This window comes from Manis pentadactyla, chromosome 2 (assembly GCF_030020395.1).
Source record: "Manis pentadactyla isolate mManPen7 chromosome 2, mManPen7.hap1, whole genome shotgun sequence".
NCBI lineage: Eukaryota > Metazoa > Chordata > Mammalia > Pholidota > Manidae > Manis > Manis pentadactyla.
The window spans coordinates 24,162,121-24,175,692 of record NC_080020.1 but is presented as its reverse complement, the minus strand read 5'-3'; the positions used below and the strand labels follow the sequence as shown (position 1 = coordinate 24,175,692).

Here is a 13,572-nt window from a genome sequence, read left to right as displayed (position 1 = left end):
TGTCTTTTTAAGGCTTTCAAGGAGGGGTAAATGGGGGGGGGGGTTGTTGGGTGTAGGCTTCACTTGTGCTCTCAGGATGCCTCTCTTACAGAAGGACTGTCCTCGTCCACAGGAAGTCCTCTGGATAATTCTGTAAGATAAACTTAACACAAGGGATTTGTTGATTCTGTTCTTCCCCAAGATAGTGGTTTCCCTCCAGCAGTGGGGACAGATCAGTTAGGACTGCCTGCCCTCCCTTAAGATTAGATGGCTTATCATCTGATTACCAGAGAATATGTAAGGAATCCTACTTCTCAACTCTCTGCTTTTTAAAATGGAACCTTAAGATGGGGTCCCTCCTGTTCTTACTATACTGTTTGTATCTCAGCATTTTTCATCATAGGCAGGAAAAGCTCATCATGACGCTTGCCCCATGGCCTGCCCCACCCTAGTCAGAACCACAGGTCCATGTAGAAGGGGCCAGAGCTTTAGATGGTGGTTGCCACACTGTGGCCTTGGGGACGTAGTTCTCAACATCAGTCATCAGGAAATGTCTTCCTCTGCTCATGCCTTTTGCCCTTTGAGGAGCTCCAACTCCAACCTTTTCCTATTCAGGGTAGACTCCATGTAGTGACTTAAATATCCATCCTTCAGCCAGAGGTTGAGGCAGATCACTGTGCATTTTATTAGATGGCCTGCTGGGGAAAGGATTATCTAACTGATCATATGTATGGGCAGGTCACTGCACTGTCACCTGCTTTTACCTTATCTGGAGTTTAGGTCTGTGATGGTAAGGGGGTTGAGGAAGGAAACAGAACAGCAAGAAAATAAGTAATGGTAGAATTGGAGGCAGAAGGGAAGGCAGGGTATCTGAAGAGTATGGGCATCTGTTTATCTAGTGTGAGACAGTTCAACTGGGAACCGGTGAAGCAATGTGACTTGGTATCTGCCTACCACATCTGCAAGCTTATGCCTGGAAGGTCTCACCCTGCCCAAAAGCTCTTTTTACATTTTTCTTATTCAGTATAAGGTTAATACTTTGAAGTCCAAATTTCCCAGACTATTTATGGAGAAATACAGCATAACCTTTCTATTTAGAAAATTTAAAAGGCTGGTTGTCACCAGCTCTGGTACTGGAGATGTCCTGAATGATATCTTCTCATTTAGTTTTGCTGTTTTCATTTCATTTCATTTCACTTTTTTTTGAAAAGCCCAGTCTAAGTCTCATGTCTTCACAAATTAATATCTTAATGATCTGGGCAATGGCAGGCATCGCGCCACTGCCACCAAATATGATGACATCTGTATGTGGAGAATGTGGTGACACAGGTTGGGGGAGCGTGTCTTCCCCTCCCCATCCTCTGAAGCCTACCTCTCATCCTCTGGGAACCCAGATTCTAGCCAAGCCACCATCTGTAGCCTTGGAGTTTTCTTCCTGAAACTTTGGTCTCAGAAAAATATCTTTCCCTTTAATTTTCAAACACTACATTTGCCCCTTTTTATGTCAGTTCATCTCTCTCAGTTTGAGTCTCTCCAGTGCCACTGTCCTTACCCATTAAGTGTCAAAATTATCAAGACTTTTCCTACCATGTCTCAATCTTTAACTTCCTGTTAAATTTTCTGTGTCCTTGCATCCCAGCCCTGGGCATCATTATATGTGGTGCTTGCTATCAAGATCTTATTCTCCTGTTACTGCTACCAGCACCTTCTAGCTTTGCTCAATCCTACTGCTGCTGGAAAAGGGCCATGGGTCTGGGAGCCTCAGGAAATGGTTCAGTTGTCACCGAGTTTGTCCTGCTGTGCTTAACAGAGACTCTGGCTCTCCAGCTCATCCTCTTCACCATCTTCCTTCTTGCTTATGTAGCTACTGTTGGTGGCAACCTCAGCATCCTGGCTGCCATCCTCGCTGAACCCAAGCTCCACACTCCCATGTACTTCTTCCTGGGGAACTTGTCCTTGCTGGATGTGGGGTGCACCAGAGTCACTGTCCCTGCCATGCTGAGGCATCTCCTGTCCAAGAACAGAAGCATTCCTTATAAGGCCTGTCTCATGCAGCTCTTCTTCTTCCACCTGCTGGCTGGCGTGGACTGCTTCCTGCTGACAGCCATGGCCTGTGACTGCTACCTGGCCATCTGCCAGCCCCTCACCTACAGCATCTGCATGAGCTGGCAGTCGAGCAATCCCAGGCAGTCATGTCATGTGTCTTTTCCTTCACCAATGCACTGACCCAAACAGTTGCCTTAGCTACTCTGAAATTCTGAGGTCCCAATGTGATCCATCACTTCTACTGTGACCTGCCCCGGCTCTCCTGCTCCAGCACATACCTCAGTGAGAAGCTGCTCTTTGTAGAGGCAGCCTTCATGGGTGTGGCGCCCTTGGGCCTCATCTGTGTCTTTTACACACATGGCAGCTGCAGTCCTGCAGATCAGCTTCACCGCAGGCAGGAAGAAAGCCTTCTCTATGTGCGGCTCCCACCTCACAGGGGTGGGCATCTTCCACGGGACAGGCGTTTTCAGCTGCATGCAGCTGGGCTCAGTGGAAGCCTCAGACAAGGACAAGGGGATTAGCATCCTCAACACCATCATCAGCCCCATGTTGAACCCGCTCATCTACAGCCTCCGGAACCCTGACATGCAGGGCGCCCTGGGCGGGTACTCACGGGGAGGCGAGCCCCTGAGTGAGAGCCCTTCCCCAGGCCCTCACGAATGTCCTGGCTCCCTTACTGTTTCCAAGAGGTACTGTGATTAGTGCAAATGCAATGTGAATATCAGATGGGGTCAGAGACTGGCTTAGGAAGGAAAGTATAATAAAAATGAAAAGTCACTTACATTGTGATAACCCCACGATGGCCACCGTTCTAAGTGACTGACATCTGTTAACTGATTTAATCCTCATAACAACCCTATGAGGTATATACAGATTTATAGATTAAAGATTTAGCAAGATAAACCTCAGAGAGGTTAAGTAACTTGCCTAAAGTCACATAGCTAATGAACAGTAGAGCTGGGGATTTGAACCTAGGCAAGCTACATTTTTAAGTACTGCCTCCTCAAGAGTGATAATAAGTCATTTCAAGGAGGAAGGATACCTATAAAGTGTGGTGGGTATATGGGCAACAAAGGGAATGAGAAAGAAAAGGAAGGTCAGTGTTATGGAAGAACTATTTAAATAAAGTGAAAATATGACTTGAGAAGTTTTTGTTCCTTTCACCAGTTTATAGTTTATTCCAGGGCAGCTGGTGGAAGTGAAGGAATTGGTGAAAACCACTTTTAACAAACAAACCAACAAACAAAAACAAATTTTAAAATTCAAGCCTGAAAGAATTGGTACTATTTAGAAAAATCATAGTGACAAGGTAGAGCATTTTCATTATTGGACAAGAAAAACAAAAATATGTGTATAAGGTTAGTTAGAGAAAGGAATCTGGCTTATTTGGAAGAATTGCTGAATGAATGGAGATCTTTGCCATCTCTGATGTAAACCTGAAACCAGTCCTCTCACTCTGCATTGCTAAGATACTCCATTTATTCAGCTTATTACTTTAAACAGCTTTTTCCATAATGCAATGAAAATACATGTTTCATAAAACATTAGAAAGTTCAAAAAAGAATAAAATCAGAATTTCCCATAAGCTTTTCATTTAGAGATAATCCTATGGACATTAAGCATATAACTGTTTCAAAAATTGTCCTACTTAATATATGTTCACAAAAATATACCTAATGTTCTGTAATCTACTTTTTTCACTTACTGTAGGTGGACATTTTTCTTTGACATTAAATACAGATCTTCCTCATCTTTTTCTATGGTTGCAGTATCTTTTGAATGGATGGAACAAAGTACATTTAACAACAACCTGTTAAGTAAATCTGTGTTGGTTCAAGTAATCTCATTATATGGAATGTTGCAGTGAGCATCCTTGGACATTCATCTATGCAGTATTTGCTAATGATAAATTCCCAGGAGTAGAATTCCCAGGTCAAAAGATATGAACTTTTTCAAAGCACTTGAAAACATAATGTCAAATTGCCATTCAGAAAAGTTTGAACAAACTGACACCTATCACCAACCACTTCTCTTTGCTAAAATGATAGGCCAAATGTTATAACTCAGTGCTTCTTTAATTCTAAATTAGTTCATCACTAGTAAAGTTTAATGTGTATTTCTAAAATCTTTTTCTTATAAACTTGGAAGAACATGTAACTTAGTGATATCACTTCTTTGGCTCATAAATATTGCAAATATGATGTTCTCTTCCTACAGAAGGTTTAAATGAACTCATGGTCAAATTGCTCAATCTTTTCATCTATAAGGTTTTAGTATCTGGTTTTGGCATCACACCTAGAAAGCCCCTTAGTTATGTCCAGAGCACAGAATTGAAGTTTACAATATTTAAAAATAGAAATAATCATATTTCCCATGGTCTCCAGATCTTCTTATAAAATGAAGCCTGCCAACAGCAGATCCACATTCTCATTGGCAGCAATTATCTACAGCTGTTTCCATGGCCCTCTTTGGAGAGAGCAAGTATTTGCCAGTTTGACAAAGTCTCTCACCTCCTGTATCATCTGCCTGGCCCTTGCAGGCATTTGAGTTCATCATCCTTGATCTAGACAGTTGGTGTCCTGTTCTTTGGGACATTTGACACTATTTAAAACTGTTTTTATTGGTAATGTATGTTTGTTTGCTTGAGTTTCCTGGTTCTGTCTGAACCCTAAACTTACAATACAGATAACTTCCACCAGCACATAAAATGGACTCAAGTAATACTGATGGAATGAATCATTATCTTGCTTTTGGGAAGATGATCTCAATAGTTAGACATTATCTAGGGAGAGAAAAGAGACAGAGACTTGTCACTAAATGGGACCTGATACTAAGCTGGACCTGGCATTTCCATAAAAGCATGACTCAATGAAGTTATTGACTTGAGAAACTTATATTATTAATTGATTCAAAAAACCTTCATTGAGCACATAAAATAATATTGAGATGGAGAGAAATGTGAAGCACAGCTCTGGCCTCAAGGGGATTTCTTGATGTCAGGGGGGCCACAAAGGCCAAGTCACAGAAGCACATACAGGGTCATAGGTGGTGGGCACTGGGTGGCTTCATGCATGGTATCAGGCTTTCCTGCCTGGAGAATGAGGGTGTTGAGAAAAAGTATCTGAGATGAGCTGGAGGTAGAGCCATGTGGTAAGAGATGCGTGGACATTTGCCAGGCTGGTTAGGTCACTCCAGGCAGAATGTGACCTCTTTCAGGGCCCTCTGGCAGGGGTGGGAGGTCAGTGCAGCAGGGTTACTGAGTGAGTGAGAAGTCAGGAGAGGAAGCAAACTCTTGAGAGAAGTTCAGCTGTAACTGGGCAAATGGAAGTACTAAGGTAGGCGATGAAGAAACAGAAGACTAAGGGGGAATTTAGACCTTGTTTGGGTTTTGTTTGAAGGTGAGAGGAGCTGAGTGTTTATATGCTGGTACTCGAACACCAGCAAAAAGGAAGAGGGTTAAGATGCCCCCAGAAAAGATATAGCTGATGACTGAGATACAAAAGAATGTGACAAGTGAAGTGGTTATAGCAGAAATGATTGATTCCTTGTGTATTGATACAGGGATTGATTAGGAAAAGTACTCATTGAAGTATTTCTTGAAGGAAATACAGTAGAATATAATAATTAAGTACTGAGTTCTAGTAATTTTTTTACCTCCCAGTCATTTATTTTGCTAACAAATTATTTTGTTATTAATTGATTCAATTGTTAACAATGAATTGTTAAAGCTTGCTGTACTGGTTTAACACTTGCCCTCAGGGAACTTAAAATGCACAGAAAACTATAGTAAAATGTATGGGTTGCAATGACAGAGTTATACGGAGCTTATTATGAAGCCCAGAAATTTAAGAATCTCTTACCTATGGAATCTTTAAACACTGAAAACCAGCCCTGACTATCTTGCAATGCTCATGTGAGGTTTAAATTAATAAATGTATATAAATTTTTTTCATTTATTCATTTAGTCAACAAGTGCTTATTGAAGTACTATTAAATATCCAGCACTGTACTGGACAATGGGGAGAAAAAAACTCAGCCTCTCTACCCTCAAAGAACCCAGGTGTCACAATGTTAGTTACCAACATATAATCACTATTTTCATTTAAGATTTCAGGCAACATTATTGTCAGAGGCATACATTTCTCTCTTGAAAGCTAGTATGAAAATTGCAATGCATTCATATAATGGAATATTGCTCAGTGAAAAAAAGGGCTGTACTGCTGGTACAACCCACATGGCATGAATCTCAAAAGGACCATGCTAACTAAATGAAGCCAATTATAAAATGTCTACAGACTGTATGATTCCATCTATGACAAAACCATAGGACCAGAAATCAGATCAGAGGTTGCCATGGGCTATGGTGTGGAGAGGTGATAGCCTGCAAAGCGGCAAAAGGGAACCTTTTGGAGAGGATGAAATATTCTATTTATTGATGGAGGTGATAGATACGTGACTGTATACTTCTATCAAAACTCATCAAACTTTACAATTAAAATTATACCTTGTCAATCCAAACTTTTAAAGTTATACTTTTTTAAAAACTCAACATGAAAAATAAGTGAGAGGAAAAAGTACCAGAATCAGCCTAGTCAGAGCCCAGACTGAGCTCCACGTGGACCTACATTATGGCCTTAGCAAGTCAGCTAAGTCCCAGGACATTATTTTTATCTGTAATATGGTGTCTACACACCTTTCCTTCTATCATGGAGAACTTAGAAACCTGAAATGATGTCAAAACATTGCTGAGAGAAATATAGAAAGACCTAAAAGATGTGTCATGCTCATGGATCAAACAAAACTCAACATTGGTAATATGTCAGTCCTTCCCTAATTGATCCACAGATCTTGGCATGTGTTTCGTAGAAGTTGGCAAGCTGATTCTAAATTTTATATGAAAGAACAAAGGATTGTTCTATATTGACCTACTGTTTCTTTGGACTTTAGAGTCCAAAAAATTAGGCAGCTGAGAGAAACCCTTGAGAACTGAGGTTGTTTATGTGCTTCCGGCTTCTTGTCAATCCCTGAGAGAGTTCTGTTTAGGGCAGGGTGCTCGTGGCTCCCAAAGGGAGAGGGCACTGGGACAAACATCCTCAGCCCTGCGTCACTCCTTTATGAACCTTCCAGAGACAGGCCACCTGGGGTCGGCTTAGCACTCACTCCCCTCTCTAAAAACCCCTACTCCCAGAAACCACCAGGGTGATTGCAGGAAGGTGGGACTTCCCAGCCCCCATGTGGTGAGGGTGGGAGAGGGTCATTCACGGTCTTCATGGAGCTTTTCCTTGTTGACAGGAGAATGTGGGGCTGAGTGATACTTAGATTTGGGGAGCAGTAGTGAAGTAGAATGGTGAGGTTCTCCACTCTGGACAATGGGAAGACTGAGGGACAGAACCAGAAAACAGAGGAGGGTCAGAGGGTAAGTGATTGGGGTAAAGAGGTGGGAATGAAGAGTCTGGGGAGAGACATGGAGGCTATTTAGGTGGATCAAAGCAGAGGAATCTATATTTACAGGCTCTTATACCTCTAGGTAAACCTAGATATGATACAATGCAGCCTCTCATATTACAGAAGGGAAAAGGAATAGCTAATGGATAGATAAAGATAGAGATGGGTGATGGCTTAGGGTCTTGGGAGATGGCAGGGGTTGGCAGGAAAATAAGTTCTCCATTTAGAAGAAACTCTTACATATGTGAACTTAAACAAGTTAACTTTTTTTTTCACTCCCATCTCTTTTTTTATTAAGTTATCATTGATATACACTCTTATAAAGGTTTCACAACAAAAATAATGTGGTTATTACATTCACCCTTATTATCGAGTGCCCCCCATACCCCATTGCAGTCACTGTCCATCAGTGTAGTAAGATGCCACAGAGTCCCTATTTGTCTTCTCTGAGCTACACTGTCTTCCCTGTGACCCCACATACACCATGTGCACCAATCATGATACCCCACAATCCCCTTCTCACTCCCTCCCCCACCCCTCCCCTTTGGTAACCACTAGTCCCTTCTTGGAGTCTGTGAGTCTGTTGCTGTTTTGTTCCTTCAGTTTTGCTTTGTTGTTATACTCCACAAATGAGGGAAATCATTTGGTACTTGTCTTTCTCCGCCTGGTTTATTTCACTGAGCCTAATACCCGGCAGCTCCATCTATGTTGTTGCAAATGGTAGGATTTGTTTCTTTCTTATGGCTGAGTAGTATTCCATTGTGTATGTGTAGCACATCCTCTTTATCCATTCACCTACTGATGGAAGAAGTTAATTTTTTTAAGACTTCCTTTTCTCATTTGTAAAATTATTATCTTCAAGAATTTTTGTAAAGTTGAAATGTAACATGTAGTGTAGTAACATACAATGGAGTTAGATGGAGTGATGAGCCTGATCAAAAGTTTATATTCAAGTAAGTATTAGCTTCCTATTTTCTTTCTCTTTTCCTTCCTTCTTTCTTCCATCCCTTCCTTCCTTCCTTTCCTCTTTTTTCCTCTCTTCAAGATTCCAAAGCTAGTTAGTAGTAGAAAATTATGTATAAGACAAAAAACACAAGCATCTGGACTCCAATTCCACGCCTCTTGCCACTGTGCTGAGTTGTCATCCTTATACACTGGAAGGATGGGAGAAGGAAAGGAGGAGGGAGGGAGAGGGAGGGAAGAGAGAGAAAGAGACTATGGCTTGTGCATGGCTTTGTGGAGAGACAAAACTATGTAATAGGGCAAGTTGGACCAGAGAACCTGAACCCTGATGGACAGGCAGTGAGGGAGGTGGTTGGAGAAGTGGAGAGTGGACGAATCTCTATGTCATCCAGGGTGGAGAGATGCAGCTGCTGCTCTGAGCAAGAGTGAACTCCTGCCCCTGTGCTGTGTGACATTGTAGACAGACAGATGGATAATATGCCACTGCCATGATTTCAAACCCAGACTGGGCTTATGTTAACCCATAGGGAAGTCCTTCAATGAGGACATTTCCTAAGGTGCCAAGGGCTTCCTACAAAGACCTTCTGCCTTCTCACCAAAGCAACTAACCTAATCAACAAATTGTGTGTCCCAGAGGTTGCTGGTGTTGGGGTACCCAGATGAGTCCCACCACTCCCATGGATCAGACTTCCTGGCTTAAATCCTGGCTCCACCACTATAGAGCTTTACAAATCAGCCATTCACTCTCAGAGTAAAGTATTTAAGATCATGGACTTACTCCAGATGGCCAAGGGTTGAATCCCAGCACTTCCTCCAATTAGCTACATAACCTTGAACAAGTTACCTACCTCTTAGTGCCTCAGTTACCTCTCTGTAAAACAGGGATTAAAATAGCATCCACTATTGTTTGCGAGTAAATGAGGTAATACACATAAAATACTTAGAACCATGCTTGACGCGTAGTAAAATCTAATCAGGTCTCAGTTACTATTATTACCAACCTTACAGGCTTTTATAGAGATTGAATGAGGTGATACATAAAATACCTTGCATAGAGAGTGTTTAACAGGTGTTACATGTCATTGGCTGTCACTGATCCCCCACCTCCAGGAAACTCTCATTACTCCTAGGCTAACTTCAAATGCTACATTTTGCTGGGCCTCCCCAGCTCTCAGGGAAGGGTTGCATGCATGGGACACACTCATAAAAGAAGAAATCTATCTTGTTCAGTCATGGAACAGGAAGGGATGAGCTGTAGGGAAGGATTATTGCCTGTCTGCTTTTTATAGAATGAAGGGAAGCGGGGTTGAGGTAAGCCCTTGGGCACCGGCACCCAGCACCAGTCACCAGGCTGCTGATCTCTGCCCAGAAGGCCTCCTCGGCCACAAACAAAATGCTCCCAGACCCTAAAGAAAATCCTCACCAACCTCAGAGGGAAGTAAACGGGGATGGGGAAGAACCCTACTATGCTCAGAGGTCTGTTTCCTATGCTTTTTCAATGTGGCAGAGAATATGTTATTTTTTTCTCTATCTTGTATTTTAGTAAATGCATAAATTCCCCTGTTTGAAGCAAGCCCTCTTTCTTAAGGAAGTTTGTTAAATTGACTTAACTGCTGACATGGATGAAATCTGAAGTCATGTTACCTTCGTGTCTTGTCTCCTTCATCAGACCGGGATGGCTTCCACGCAGGCCCTCTGTTTCCTGTAGCCCAGAGAGCTTTCTCCTGGTTCACTGTCTCCTCCCACCCATTCAGCTGAATGCTCTCTTCTTCACAGGTCATTCTGAATCTGGGTGGATTCAGCCTGCCAACCTCTCTGAGAACTGCGCATTCACAAGCCTTCCTGCCCAGCTAGGTGATGTCCTTCAAGGTAAGGGAACCTTTCCTCCTATGTTGTCACTTTAACAGACCCTGGCCAGGAAAGCTGCCTCTGATGGAGAAACCCTACCTGCTCTCCTTCCAGCCTTCTTGGGGGGTAGCCTCCAAGAGAGGTGTATCTCCTGTTCAGGGCGAAGCAGGCTTGCACTCTGCTCTGTATCTGCATAGCCCTTGGTAGAGCTGAGGTTTGCCCAAGCATGGGGTTTGGATAGAAAACATAACCAAGAAACACCCCTGCACCTTATCTTTCTCTCACACCTCATGCCCAGGCTGTTAGGTATACTATCAAAAATACATCCAGAATCCTACTACATTCAACAAATAGACTGGATGTATTCTTGAATGAAATTGTTGAATGAAAGGATGAATTTGTGGGTCCTTGACTTCCTTGAATAGCTGTACTGATGCTAAGACCTAAAATCTTAGGAATACCATTCTTTGTCACACCCAGTGTCATTTATAAAGTCTCAGTAACAATACATATCCAAGTTCTTTCTGTTTTTGTTTGTTTCTGGATTGTTTTTATTGAAGTATAGTTGATGTACAATATTATACTGGTTTCAGATGTACAACATACTGATCCAACAATTATATACATTACTAAATGCTCATCGCAATAAGTGTAGTTATCATCTGTCAACATACAAAGATATTACATTATTACTGACTATATTCCCTATGTTGCACTTCTATCCCTATGACTAATTTATTTTATAATTGGAATTTTGTACCTCTTTTTCCTCTTCACCTATTTCACCCAACCCCTCCCTTCTCTATGGCAACCACCAGTCCATTCTTTGTGTTTACAAGTCTATTTCTGTTTTGTTTGTTTATTTGTTTTGTTTCCACATATAATTGAAATCATACAATATTTGTCTTTCTCTGCCTGGCTTAACTTCACTTAGCATAATATCTTCTAAGTCCATCTGTGTTGCCAATGGCATCCAAGTTCTCTAAGAGGTGATATACTGTTAGGGTGCAGGCTTGGGGAGTAAGGCAGCCCCGGGTTTGAAACTGAGCTCTATCAAGAGCTTTACAACCTTAGGCTACCCTTGAATAATAATAAACCTTAATTAACCTTTCCAAACCTCAGTGCCCTGGTTACATAGAGATAATAGTAGTTACCCCATAGGGCTTTATGAGAATTAAATGAGAAAATTAATATGAAGTGCTTAGCACAATACTCAGTATTAAATACTCACACCTTAAAAATGTGAGTACACTCTTAAATCACTTTCATGTCTTCCGTTTTCAGCCTGTGTGTTTCTGGGCTGTGGTTGGCTCCTTGCTCCTCTTCGCTCACTCTCTTTCCTAATACTTTTTGACTTTGTAAGATCTCGTCCTCCTACCATTACATATATAGTTACTTTCCCATATGATGCTTTCTAGAACCTTATTATACACTTGTTAGCTAGTCAGAGCTGCTACTGAGTCATTATACACTAATATGGCCTTAATAGTTGTTAAAATACTGAGACACTTCTGGACCATTTTCATAAATAGCTACTGCCTGGGTCCCCAGAGTAGTTACCTGTGCCCCAGCCCCTTCCCTGGGATTCCCAGGGTCTCAGTGCCAACCAGCAATGAGAGGGTTAGTGTCTGCCTCACAGGGACCTCTAGGAGCCCATTCCAGCTCTAGGCTGGTATCCATGACCCTCTGACTGGCAGGTGCCTATGCCATCTTACCATCCAGGGGACATGGGTTAAGTGCCCACTATGTGTCTCTCCCACTTTGGCAGGTCCAGGTCTCCTCCCACTACAGCTCTCCACCGTAGTCCATGGATCTAGGTGCCTTGGGGAACAGGACAACGGTCACTGAGTTCATCCTTCTTGGCCTAACAGAGGACATATGACTGCAGCCCATTCTTTTGCCATCTTCCTCTTTGCCTACCTGCTCACAGTCGGGGGCAACCTCAGCATCCTGGCAGCTGTCTTGGTGGAGCCCAAGCTCCACACCCTCATGTACTGCTTCCTGGGGAACCTGTCCATGCTGGACGTTGGATGCATCACTGTCACGGTCCCTCCAATGCTGGTATATCTCTTGGCCCATCAGTGCAGAGTTCCCTACACTGCCTGCATTTCACAGCTCTTCGTCTTCCACCTCCTGGCCAGTGTGGACTGTCACTTCCTGACAGCCATGGCCTATGACCACTACCTGGCCATCTGCCAGCCCCTCACCTACAGCACCCGCATGAGCTGTGAGGTCCAGGGTGCCCTGGTGGGCATCTGCTGTGCCATCTCCTTCATCAATGCTCTGACTCACACAGTGGCTGTGTCCGTGCTTGACTTCTGTGGCCCTAACGTGGTCAACCACTTCTACTGCAACCTCCCACCCCTTTTCCAGCTCTCCTGCTCCAGCACCCACCTCAATGGGCAGCTGCCTTTTGTGGGGGCATCTTCATGGGGGTGCTCCCCATGATCTCTGTGTCCTATGCCTATGTGGCAGCTGCAGTGCTAAAAATCTGCTCAGCCGAGGGCAGGAGGAAGGCCTCCATATGTGGCTCCCACCTCACCGTGGTCTGCATCTTTTATGAAACTGGCATCTTCAGCTGCATGCGGCTGGGCTCAGTGTCAGCCTCAGACAAAGACAAGGGGATTGACATCCTCAACACCATCCTCAGCCCCATGCTGAACCTGCTCATCTACAGCCTCTGGAACCCTGACGTGCAGGGCGTCCTGTGGCTGGTGCTCATGGGGAGGCAAGCCCCCGAGTGACAGGCTGGTGACATCAGAGGCCCCTTCCTCATTGAGCACCCCCTGACTTTCTTAGGCTGTAGGCGTACATGTGGGCAGAGGGACTCTTCAGGGTTGAGTTGAAGGATGGGAGGAAAGTACACCATGTGGGCCAGGGTAGAGCATGGTTTGCCCTGAATTGGGAAGAAAAACTAAAGCTTAGGAAAAAGAGTAAGTTGCTGATAGAGAAAAAAGGCAGGTGGGAGAATTATAATGTGGATCTGGATACGGGACGAAAACTTTTTAAAAAATGTAATGGCTGTTCACCTGAAGTATATTTAAAATGTTAATAAAAACAAAATGTTTGCCCCCTCCCACCACCACCTTTAAAGATAAAATACATTTGTAACAGAATGAGGGGTCTGTTTTAAAAATATTCTTATTCATGAAATAAACCTAGGATCATGCAATTAAACTGGGGTTTTGTATGCTGCCAGCATCTTCTTCAGAGCAACATTATCAAATACCTGTTCCCCAGCCAGTGTCCCCATCCTGACTGATCACCCATGGGAGCAGCAAATCCAATGTC

At 43.2% G+C, this 13,572-nt stretch overlaps 2 pseudogenes; both read left to right on the top strand.

Moving 5' to 3' along the window:
- The first annotated feature begins 252 nt into the window (after positions 1–252).
- On the top strand, positions 253–5,801 carry LOC130682694 (putative olfactory receptor 3A4; annotated as a pseudogene).
- Positions 5,802–12,088: 6,287 nt separating this feature from the next.
- LOC118935791 (olfactory receptor 139-like) lies at positions 12,089–13,025 on the top strand (annotated as a pseudogene).
- Positions 13,026–13,572: the final 547 nt, after the last annotated feature.